This window comes from Thalassophryne amazonica, chromosome 9, assembly GCF_902500255.1.
Source record: "Thalassophryne amazonica chromosome 9, fThaAma1.1, whole genome shotgun sequence".
Taxonomy (NCBI): Eukaryota; Metazoa; Chordata; class Actinopteri; order Batrachoidiformes; family Batrachoididae; genus Thalassophryne; species Thalassophryne amazonica.
This window is the reverse complement of record NC_047111.1, coordinates 79,635,153-79,647,472: the sequence shown is the minus strand read 5'-3', so window position 1 is coordinate 79,647,472 and position 12,320 is coordinate 79,635,153. Positions and strand designations below refer to the sequence as shown.

The window sequence follows — 12,320 nt, the reverse complement described above, 5'->3', positions numbered from 1 at the left end:
ATAGAATTAAACTGTGTGCATGATTTTTATGTAGATGCCACCTGTTGGAAGAAATTCACTGGTAAGGAGACAGACACCAGATGACAATCTGGGATAGCATCAGCTGTCGCGTTTCTATGACCCTCCAACATGTGCAATTCAAAGAAGTGAATGAAAATGATGCTGAATGGAAACACGTGTATTTCAAGAAAACTCTCAAATACCACAAAAACCTTTTTACACTTGCATGAGATGTTTTTTCAGGTAATTTGCAAAAGTGGAATGGAAACACTTTTTTTGCTGTTACACGTCACATGACATACAGAAAGCACCACATTCTAAAATACAGGGCATGGTATGTGTGGACAGAGTAAGAGACAGAGAGCTTATTAAACCATATGAGGTAACATTACAGCAACAACAATGGCAATATTTAGTGTTATTTACCCTTCCGTCGCCATGACGACTGAAATTACAGTTCTCGAGAAAGTCTCTTTTGAATGGAAGTTATCAAAAAAAGACAAATCCAGCAGTCACATTCTATCAGGTCAGGGGAACGCTGTCATTTCACTGTTCTGCTTTGTCAACATTCTGAAAATATCACCAAACCTTTACACAAATCTATAATGGAAACCCAGCTTGTGACATTAGTACACAGGACAAATGTGATGGCTAAGAATTCAACTTAACCCCTTAACGCCTACTGTCGCATATATGCTACAATATTTGACTCAAATATGCAACATACCAAATTGACCAGTATGCCTGTTGTCGCAAATTTGCAACATACCATTATTATTATAACATTATAACATAAATTATTACCAAAATACCAAAATTACTATTTATTTTTTGTGCAAAAGTGTAATTAATAATCTCAACATTATTTACCATCTACTTAAAGGCAAAAACACACAAAACATTTTTTTATATACAGCTATATAAATTCAGGCATTAAGGGGTTAATTTATCTTGTGTATTATCACATTTTGGTAATTATTTGTTTAAATGATTCATCAATGTAAAATTGCACAATTTGATAGTCTCTAGTCTAAAAATATACGTTTTTTTTTTTAATTTAATAAAATAATTAAACAGTATAGATAGTATAAAATAATAGTATAAATGGACGATGATCAGTTGAGTTTGAATTTGATTCCGTTTGACTTTTAGTAAAGACAAACTTTAAAGACATTCACATGGGCTTTTTCAAAAATTAATACATAATATTTCATAGATTTAACTAATCTTATACCATGGTCAGTGAGAATTCTATGTCTAACTGACGTGCATTATTTTTGTGTATACGCACACGTAGTTCAGCGAGTTAAGTCACTGTAATATCACTCCGCTCTGGTCGTCACCATAGCAATGAGCAAATCAGTTGGCGCAGATCAGCTGTGTTTTGTCACAACATGCTGAAATGTATGAAAAATCCCATGTATACGTAGTAAAGCAAATGTTCAAAACAAGGAAATGCATTCCACTGTTTTGATCAAAAGACCAATTTAAAACTTTAATAGTAGTTTTTACACAGAATCTGTTATTTTGAGATTAAATTTTCAGAATCCTGCATCTGAGGTAGTGTGAACACTGTACTGGAAGGTCATGGTGATGAAAGTGCTGAAGCAGAAGACAAGGCTCTTGATTTATGCTTCGTTGCTCACCCATGCTCATGAGCTTTGAGCTGTGATTGAAAAAAACAAGATTGTGTAAGCAAGGTTCCTCTGTGGGGTACTCGGGGACAGGGTGAGATGCTTGAGTATCTGGGAGGGACTTGGAGTAGACCTACTGTTCCTTCACATCAGTAGGGGCCAGCTGAGGTGGTTCAGGCATCTGGAAAGGATGCCACCTTGTTGTCTTCCTAAGGAGATGTTCCAGGCATGTCCAACTGGGAGGAGGCCCTAGGTAAGACCCAGGAGGAGGGATGGAGGGGTGATATCTCCCATCTGCATTGGGAATGTCTAAGGATCCTCCAGCAAGAATTAGAAGACTTGGCCCAGAATAGGGATATGTGGGTTGAGCTGTTTAGTCTGCTCCCCCATGACCCAGACCCAGATAAGTGGAAGAAAATTAACAAATGAAAATTTTCAGACTGATAATATATTAAAACCATATGATTCTATAGTTGGTCAATTCTATTATTTAAATATTGCCAAGAACTATTTATACATTGTTGTGCAACTCCAACATTGCCTCCTCTCTATAAAACGGATCCAAAACCATGACTGGATGCAGAAATATTTTCATGCACTACGACTGCATAGAAGCAGCTGCAGTTGTTATATTTGACCAAATGTGCCTCAGCTTCTGTACATAAACTCCATATCCAGAGAAACTGAAACATTAGAAAGAAAGAAAGAAAATCTGGCAAACCTTTGGTGTTACATCTCTCGAAAGTGACAGAATCTATATTTGGCTTGATTTGAGCCCTTCTTCTTCAACAGTGCAGATGGCAGTGACAAAAAGCCGGTCACAATTCTGAGGGCCAACAACAGCTCCAGAAGCCGACAAGCAGGCGTCATATACGCTGGCTTCTGTCAGGATAATTTTAGCTTGGCTGCATATGTATCATGTTTATGCTTCACATTATTGTACGTGTTCTTTGTAAGTAAAGATTCGTGGAAGAGGTTTCATTAAAATTGCTTCATGAGTGTATAATGGATACAAGTCGAGTTTTTTCATTGTCAGTTGAACTCCAGAATTTTTCAAACTGGGATCTATTTATAGATTTCTTTGGGTTCATCTTTTCATTCAAGACAAAGCAATTTTAATCAGGCCAGTACTAATTCAGAAGGCAAACACTGTCTTGGGCTAAACATCTACACCATAGGTGTTGTGCTGTCTAGGTGTGTGCTCCGCTCTGCTCCCCTCCCTTCCTGTTTTTTCCAGGCACTGTGACATGGATCTGATTGCCGCACCTGTCTCCAATCACCTGCATCTGTTTATAAGCTCTGGTTCAACCCTTCCACCTTCGCCAGTAACTCAGTATTCGCTACGTTACCTGGCCTCTCTACATTCTTAGTAGAAGTTCTTGTTGTGTATGCTCAGCTTCCTGACCCGATTGTGTTCTCTGTCTCCTAGTATTTGTGTTCCCTGTCAGCTCCATAGGCGGCCACCTGGTTCCAGTCACTTGCCATCAGTCTGTGGTCCAGTCTGTGTCTCCTGCTTCTGGGGTCTCCTGCACTTTTCAAACTCTGTAATATCATTCAAACCAATAAATTGCCACTTTGCATTGCATCCCAGCTCCCAGCTTTGTGGGTCCTACTTCGGTTCCATCGGCTCGAGTGTAACAGGAGTTACTGGCCACATCATGGACCCAGCAGGAGCAGACACGCTACATCTGGCCCTCAGCTCGCAGGGGACTTTTGTAGGAGAACAACAGCAGCTCCTGACCCTCACCAATCAGCAACAGACTTTGTCTCAGCAGGTATCACAGCTAGACTCACGCACCACCACCCTCACTAATCAATTATCTCAGATCACCCTCACTTCTGCACCGTCTCCACCCACACCCACCCACACCACCAGTTCAGTTACAAGCTTCTGCATCTCATGAACCCATTATCTGTCACCCTGAACCCTTCTCTGGAAAAGTAAACACCTGTGCTTCATTTTTTATGCATTTCTCACTGTTTTTTCCTCAGTGCCCTTCACAATACACCACTGATAAAAACAAGATAGCATATATTGTCAATGTACTCTGGGGGCATGCACTAGCTTGGGCTACAGTCCTCTGGGGATCCAATTCACCAATACTAGACACTTACCTTTCCTTCATTCAGCAGTGTAGATAGGTCTTTGACCATCCAATGCGGGGGTCATTTGGCCAAGTGTTTATTGCCACTTCTTCAAGAGAATTGTGTTGCGGATTAGTCGGTTGACTTCTGGGTCTTGGCGGCGGAGGCTGACTGGAATCCCGCGGCACTGCAAAGTGTGTTTTATTAATGGAGTCTTTGAATCATTAAAAGATGAACTGGCGGTCCGTGACGAACCTGAATCATTGGACAAACTTATTTCCCTAGCCATCAGGATTGATAACTGAAGGTTAGAGACAGCAGGAGAAAGGCCGAAGGGCCGAGTGTGGGTCTTCCATTCAGATCCCGCCGTGACTCAGTCCCGGTACTTCTGCCTCAGGCTTCCCCGGGGATACGCTCCCCAGGACAACTACACCACCTGCCAATGAACTAATGCAGCTCGGCAGGATTAAATTAGCCCCAGAGGAAAGACAGCGTAGGATCTCTGCCGGGGAGTGTATTTATTGTAGTGCAAGGGGTCATTTTTAAGTGATTGTCCGGTTCAGCCAAAAGCCAACGCTTGCCCGTAAGTCCCGGGCTACGGGTGAGCCCAATCAGATTCATGGGTGGCCATTGTGGATGCCCTCAAATCCCAGCCACCATTTTGTTTCAGCATCAGTCCGTTTCAGTCCCGGCACTTATTGACACAGGGGCAGAGGGTAATTTTTTTGGACACCAGGGTGGTCACAGAAGCGTGCATCCCCGTGGTGAAACTCCACACACCTCTTCCCATTTTGCAGCCTTCATGGCATGCAATTTCCCATTATCACACATCAGACAGAGCTAGTCACTTTAGTGGTGTGAGGTAATCACCGGGAGACTATATAGTTCTTTGTTTTTCCTCCACCTCACCTTTGGTGTTGGGGCATCCATGGCTCACTCTCCATAACCTGAATTTTGATTGGTTGACTGACACAATTCCCCAGAGGTGTGAGGCCTGCCGCAGTTGGTGCCCCCTAGTTCATATGCCAGAGAGTCCATGAGCAAATCTCTGGATCTCACATCTGTCCCTAACTGTTATCGTGACCTGGGGGAGGTGTTTAGCAAGGCGTGGGCATTTACACTCCTACCTCACAGACTGTATGATTGCTCCATTGATTTACTGCTGGGTGTGGCCCTCCCCTCTAGTTAGTTATGTAATCTGTCGTGTCCGGAGAGGAAATCAATGGAGCAATACATTAAGGCCTCTCTGGCCACTGGTTTAATTTGGCCCTCATTCTCATTGCTGGGGGCAGGCTTCTTTTTTGTCGGCAAGAAGGTTGGGACGCTGCACCCGTGCATTGATTTTCGGGGGTTGAATGCTATCGTGGTCCGTAATTGGTACCCACAGGTAAAGTCAGTGTTGTCACCCAGTGGCCCACACCTACCTACAGTCAAACAAATTCAGCAGTTGGGTTTTTCTAACTTCTACAGATGTTTCATTTGTAATTTCAGTCAGGTCATTGCCCCATTAACCAAACTCACATCTCCCAAAGTCCCCTTGACTCCTTCACTTGGTCCGTTGATGTGAAAAAAGCATTTAACACACTTAAACTCCATTTCTCCTCGGCTCCCATTATAACCCAGCCAGATCCGGACCACCAGTTCGTTGTAGAGGTTGATGCCTCTGAGATCAGGGTCTGAGCCATCCTGATCCAGGAGGGTGACAACCATCTCCATCCCTCTGCCAGCTTCTCCCAGTATCTGACTCTCACAGAACAGAACTATGATGTGGGCAACCGGGAACTCCTGGTGGACAAAGAGGTACTGGAGGGGTGGAGACACTGGCTGGAAGTTACTGCAGTTCCTTTCATTGTTTGGACTGACCACAAAAATCTTGCTTATATCCAGTGTGTCAAATGCCTAAACTCCATGCAGGCCAAGTGGTGGCTCTTCTTTGGACAATTCAACTTCACCATCACCTACTGGCCAGGTTCAAAGAACACCAAACCCAAAGCACTGTCCTGTCAGTTCTGTTCCACAGACCAACCCACCCCTCCAGACCGGATCCTGCCCACAGACCTTATAGTGGGTGTCCTAACATGGGATATAGAGACAGTCCTTCAGAAGCTCAACACCAACAACCCGGTTCCAGAGGAGGTCCTCTTGAATGGCTGTTTGTTCTGCCATGAGCCTGCTTCAAGGTCCTGCCATTCTGCCACCACTCAAGATTCACCTGCCATCCCGGAATACATCAGACAATGTATCTTCTTCATCATCACATCTGGTGGCCCACGGTCCAGGCAGATGTGAGGAACTTTCTTCAGGCATACACCATCTGCGCCAGGGGCAAGTCATCTCACCAACCTCCAGCTAGTCTCTTATAGCCCCTGCCAATACCAAGATGCCCCCTGGTCTCACATCTGCCTGGACTTCATTACTGGACTGCCTCCCTCTCGTGGTCACAATACAGTCCTCACCATTGTGGACAGATTCTCCAAGGTGGCACTGAAGACCTCAGTTCATCTCCCAGGCATGGAAGACATTCTGCTCAGCCCACAGAGCCTCAGTCAGTCTTTCGTCCAGGTTCATTCCGCAGACCAATGGTCAGGTGGAACGGGCTAACCAAGAACTTGAGTCCACCCTCCGGTGCGTCACATCTTCCCATCCGTTGTCCTGGAGTACACCCACAACTCACAAGTCAGCTCTGCGACTGGACGCTCTCCATTTGAGTGTCCCCAGGGTTACCAGTCACCATTATTCCTGGCTCAAGAAGAGGATGTGGCCATACCATCCATGCGGGCCCACCTGTGGTGCTGTCACTGGGTGTGGAAGACAGCCCGTTCCGCCCTACTCTGTAAAAGGGACGGGACCCAATGCCATGCAGATTGGTATTGTACCCCAGCCCCCCAGTACTGACCAAAAGCTGTGGTTCTTGGCCAAGGACATCCCACTGAAGTCAGAATCCTGCAAGCTGGCCCCTACTTCATCGTTGTGGATCGGGTGCTCATCCCTGCGGCAGTCGGGCTCCGTCTGCCCCAGTCCCTTCAAATTCATCCTATGTTCCATGCCTCCCATACCAACCCTGTCCACACCAGCCCACTGTGCCCTCCGGCCAATGCCCGTCCTCCTGCCCGGCTTGTGGATGGTCATCCTGCCTGGACTGTGCAGCGAATTTTGGACGTCTGTCGCCGGCGACTGGGTTTTCAGTATCTGATGGACTGGGAGGGTTATGGACCTACAGAATGTTCTTGGATGTCGTGGGGCCTCATCTTGGACGTCTCCCTCTAGCGGCATTTCTATCAGGCCTGGGTGGGTTGCCGGGGGGCTCCCGCTGAGGGGGTATTGCTGTTGTGGTGTGTTGGTGTGTGCTCTGCTCTGCTCCCCCTTCCTTCCTGTTTTTTCCAGGCACCACACCATGGAGCTCATTGCCGCACATGTCCCCAATCACCTGCATCTGTTTATAACAGGGGTCACCAACCCTATTCCTGGAGGGCACTGCCCTGCATTTTTTCTAACTCTCCCTGATCCACTCCCAGGCAATTAACTATCATGTGTGCTCAGCCAATCAAGAGCTGGAAGACACCACTTTAAAAAAGAAAATCAGATGTGACTTGAGTAGGTTGACGTGGAAAACATACAGGGCAGGGGCTCTCCAGGAACAGGGTTGTGACCCCTGAGATACGGATTTGAACAAAAACTCATAAAGGTCAGTATTTATGATTGACTGATGATGAAGTCACAAAGCAGGAGTCACCAACCCTGTTCCTGGAGAGCCCCTGCCCTGTATGTTTTCCACGTCAACCTAGTCAAGTCAAGTGGTGTCTTCCAGCTGTTGACTGGCTGAACACACCTGATAGAGTTAAGTGCCTGGGAGTAGAACAGGGAGAGTTAGAAAACATGCAGGGCAGGTGCCCTCCAGGAACAAGGTTGGTGACCCCTAGTTTATAAGCTCCGGTTCAACCCTTCCACCTTCGCCAGTAACTCAGTATTTGCTATGTGGTACCTGGCCTCTCTACATTGTTAGTAGATGTAGTTGTTATGTATACTCAGCTTCCTGACCTGTTTGTGTTCTCTGTCTCCTAGTGTTCCTGTTCCCTGTCAGCTCTATGCTCGGCCACATGATTCCGGTCACTTGACATCACACCTGTTCTGGTCCTGTCTGTGTCTCCTGCTTCCAGGGTTTCAAACCAATAAATTGTCACTTTGCTTTGCATCCCAGCTCCCAGCTTTGTGGAGCTTATTTCATTTCCATCAGCTCGACCGTAACAATAGGTGTCAGACCGATTCCAGAAAGGGCCAAAAGGGTGCAGGTTTTCTTTGTAACCACTAACTCCACCAGGTGATTTCACTGATTAGCATCACTTTGAGCAGATGGGATGAGTTTATCAATGAAATCACCTGGTGGAGTTGGTGGATACAAAGAAAACCTGTACCCTCTTAGCTCCTTCTGGAATTGGTTTGATGTCTGTGATCTACCCATTGTAATGGTATGGGACAAGCCTAAAAACACAGAGTATAGTACTGCTTGTAGTCACCACTGAAGAGGCAAAAAATGTTATTAGAAGTTTCTGGTAGCGTGGGGAGGGTCACTGTGGAGAAAAGCGTGTACATAGATGTTTACCTCAGTAAATGTAAAGAGACCTTTTAACATAAATGATCATACAGTTAGTTGCTTACCTTAGCATCTAGTCCATTTGGTGGTGCCAGACTCTGCTGAGACATTACTAGTCTTTTGCCGATGAGGGGGCTCATTCTTCTGCTTACAACAGGAATGATACATTTTCAGTGACCTTTCTGCTGATTCAGTGAAGACAAAAATCTGTTTACTTTAAGTGTTTTTAGCTTGACCCATTCTGTTTTTGTCCAGAAGGACAAGATGAACCCAGAAAACATCTAAAAATAGAAGCCAGGTTGAAAAATCCAGAGATTCTCTTTCATCTATCAGTTATTCTGATGTTAAAAAAATCATATTGTTAAAAAGCACTATTTCAGTTTCCAAGGTGACAACCATTTACATCTGTCTCTCCAGTTGTTTAAAATGCAAAGGTATTTTCTGTTTTGATGAACTCTGTGCTCTATAAGGATCATTTTCTTTTATTATGTTAAATCGATACTTGCTGGTCAGGGTGATGTTTTGGTGTTATTTTTGTAATTGTGATAATGAACAGTAGAAATGATGTTTGATCAGTACTGTTGAAATTATGAATGTTGCTGTTTTGTATTAGTCAAACAGTTAACTTAGACCACAGGTTTTTACAACTAGTCATATTAACACATTGTTAGAAATGAACCATCTGAGAGCTGTACTGACCTTTGATGATTGTTTCATTTGCTTCATTTAGAAGAAATTTAGTTTTTTGAAGAAAAACATTTTGGAAAGAACATATGAAACAGAATGGGGCAGCAAACACGAGTTACAAAAATACACAGTACATTCAAAATAACAATGAAATAGCACTACAACCTACTTTGCATTCAGTACAACAATGTCTTAAGACATGATCAGCTAAACTTACCACAACCATCCATTTAGAAGTTAGCATCTGTCCGTTTATTTTCTGCTGATATTGTACATTATTATCACTGGTGGCCAAGTGGTTAGTGCGCTTGGTTTCAATGCAGAATGTTCCCGGTTCAAATCCCACCCCTGCCACATTTCTCCACGTGAAGTGGAGTTGCGTCAGGAAGGGCATCCGGCATAAAACCTGTGCCAATTCAACATGCAGATCCACCTTGGATTTGCTGTGGCGACCCCGAGTGCAAACAAGGGAGCAGCCAAAGGGAGTTACTATTATCACTTTACCGAGGCGTTGCTAGGCCGGTATCGTAGATTTACGTCGACGCTACCTGGCGATACCCACCCACTGTGCGTAAACAAATGACATCATAGTGCGCGCAGCCCAAGAACTGTCCGCAGAGGAAAAAAAACTGTCCGCAGAGGAAAAGATAAAAAGGCGAGAAGTGTGTGTTGGTCCCAATATGGATATTCCTGATGATTTTCTCATGGATAGTATGACAATAAACGGCAGCCAAAGCAGCCAGCTTGATGAGGACGCACTGGCGAATTTGGAGAGCAACGCGCGCCAGCCGACACGACAAAGGTTAAAGTGAGCCAACTTTTTATGTACGCGTTTGCTGGGTGTTGTGCGTTTTGAAATTACATTAAATATTGTTAATGTGATTCCATGTGTTGTGTATCTCAGTAAGTGATAATAATGCAAATAACATGCAGTTGTCAAGTGGTATGCATTTTCAGAGACCCTCCGTCCATGCCCAGTTGCCTCGTCTGACTCGGGCAAATATCAGGCATTTTGGGTGACTGGGCATAGATGGAGGGACTCTGAAAATGCATACCGCCCTCCAAAAGCATGTTATTGTATTATGAATCTTGCCTTGCAAGTCCATTAAAAATATATAATTTTATTCATAACATGCAGTTTAACAAACGAGAATTAAACCAAATCAGGCAATATTTGTCATAAAATAAGTGACAAGCCTCTTGGGTAAACTAGCAAAGACAAAAGTCACATGCATTTGTTTAAGATTCACTGAACAATGAACAGAAAGGTGGACATTTATTTGTTACTAGAACTTTAATGCCGAATTACTGACATAGACATACATATACAGTATATATATATATATATATATATATATATGTGTGTGTGTGTGTGTGTGTATGTATACATACATACAGTGGGGAAAATAAATATTGATACACTGTTGATTTTACAAGTTTTCCCACCTACAAAGAATAGAGAGGTCTGTATTTATTATCGTAGGTGCACTTGAATTATGAGAGACAGAATAAAAAAAATCCAGAAAATCACGTTGTATAATTTTTAAATACTTCATTTGCATTTTATTGCATGAAATAAGGATTTGATCACCTACCAGCCAGCAAGAATTCTGGCTCTCACAGACCTGTTAGCCCTCCTATTCTACACCCTTTACCCGTTAACTGCACCTGTTTGAACTTCTTGCCTGTATACAAGACACCTGTGCACACACTCAATCAATCACACTCCAACCTCTTTGGCCAAGACAAAAGAGCTCTTTATGGACACCAGGGACAAAACTGTAGACCTGCACAAGGCTGGGATGGACTACAGGACAACAGGCAAGCAGCTTGGTGAGAAGGCAATGTTGGTGCAATTATTAGGAAATGGAAGAAATACAAGATGATTGTCAATCTTCCTCAGTTTGAGGCTCCATGCAAGATCTCACCTCGAGGGGTAAGGATGATTCTGAGAAAGCCCAGAACTACATGGGAGGACCTGGTCAATGGCCTGAAGAGAGCTGGGAACACAGTTGCAAAGATTACATTCGTAACACACAACATCGTCATGGTTTAAAATCCCGCAGGACACACAAGGTCCCCCTGCTCAAGACAGCACATGTCCAGACCCGTTTGATGATAGCCATTGACCATCTGGATGATCCAGAAGAGGCATGGGAGAAGGTCAGGTGGTCAGATGAGACCAAAATAGAGCTTTTTGGTATCAGCTCCACTCACTGTGTTTGAAGGAAGAAGGAGGATGAGTATAACCCCAAAAACACCATCCCAATTGCGCAACATGGGGGTGGAAACATCATACTTTGGGGATGCTTTTCTGTGAAGGAGATAGTATGACTGCACCGTACACTGCACACAGCCAGGGCAACTAAGGAGTGGCTCTGTAAGAAGCATTTAAAGGTCCTGGAGTGGCCTAGCCAATCTGCAGACCTGAACTCAATAGAAAATCTCTGGAGGGAGCTTAAACTCAGTGTTGCCCAGCAACAGCCCTGAAACCTGAAAGATCTGGAGAAGATCTCTGTGGAGGAGTGGACCAAAATCCCTGCTGCAGTGTGCAAACTTGGTCAAGGATGACAGGAAACATCTGACCTCTGCAATTGCAAACAAAGGTTTCTGTACCAAATATTAAGGTCTGTTTTTCTATTGTATCAAATACTTATTTCATGCAATAAAATGCAAATATTTAAAAATTATACAAGGTGACTTTCTGGATTTTTTTTAGATTCTGTCTCTCACAGTTGAAGTGTACCTATGATAAAAATTACATACCTCTCCTCTTCATTCTTTTTGGGAAAACTTGCAAAATTGACAGTGTATTAAATACTTATTTTCCACACTGTAGCTACACTGGACAAACCCTACATGATGTTACCTGTAGATTTTCTATAGAGACCTAGAACAGGCTCTATGAAGCCCATCTGGACATAGCCATTTTAGCAGTGATGGCAGCATGAATCTGGTTGGCACTGTGTCCGTAACTCATTACCCGCTCAATGTGGAGGCCAGTGTCTGTTTCCCTTGAAGCATTTCATCACAAATACCTGGAATAGGGATTGTGCAACTCACAACTACAGTAGATGTTTTTCAGCCTGCCCTGATGTGCATTGCTGTCAGGCTTAATCAAGCTTAGCTAATTAAATTTCCAGAAATGAATGTCAATTTTGATAAGTCTATGTAGTATTGATACTGGGTGTAAAATGTTGGGTAGTGTACAGCCTTTGTTTTTTAACAAATATTGTATGGTGTTACAGCAAATGGATGGATATCTTTTTTCTATTTTGTCTTCAGTGCAGTTACACATCAGATTTGTGTGTGTGTTTTTTTTC

The 12,320-nt window shown here is 43.8% G+C and overlaps 1 protein-coding gene across 1 annotated transcript in view; it reads left to right on the top strand.

The window, feature by feature from the left end:
• Positions 1-12,320, top strand: part of LOC117517478 (GDNF family receptor alpha-4-like) — a 129,337-nt gene that overhangs the window by 91,327 nt on the left and 25,690 nt on the right. The gene's annotated exons all lie outside the window — the stretch shown is intronic.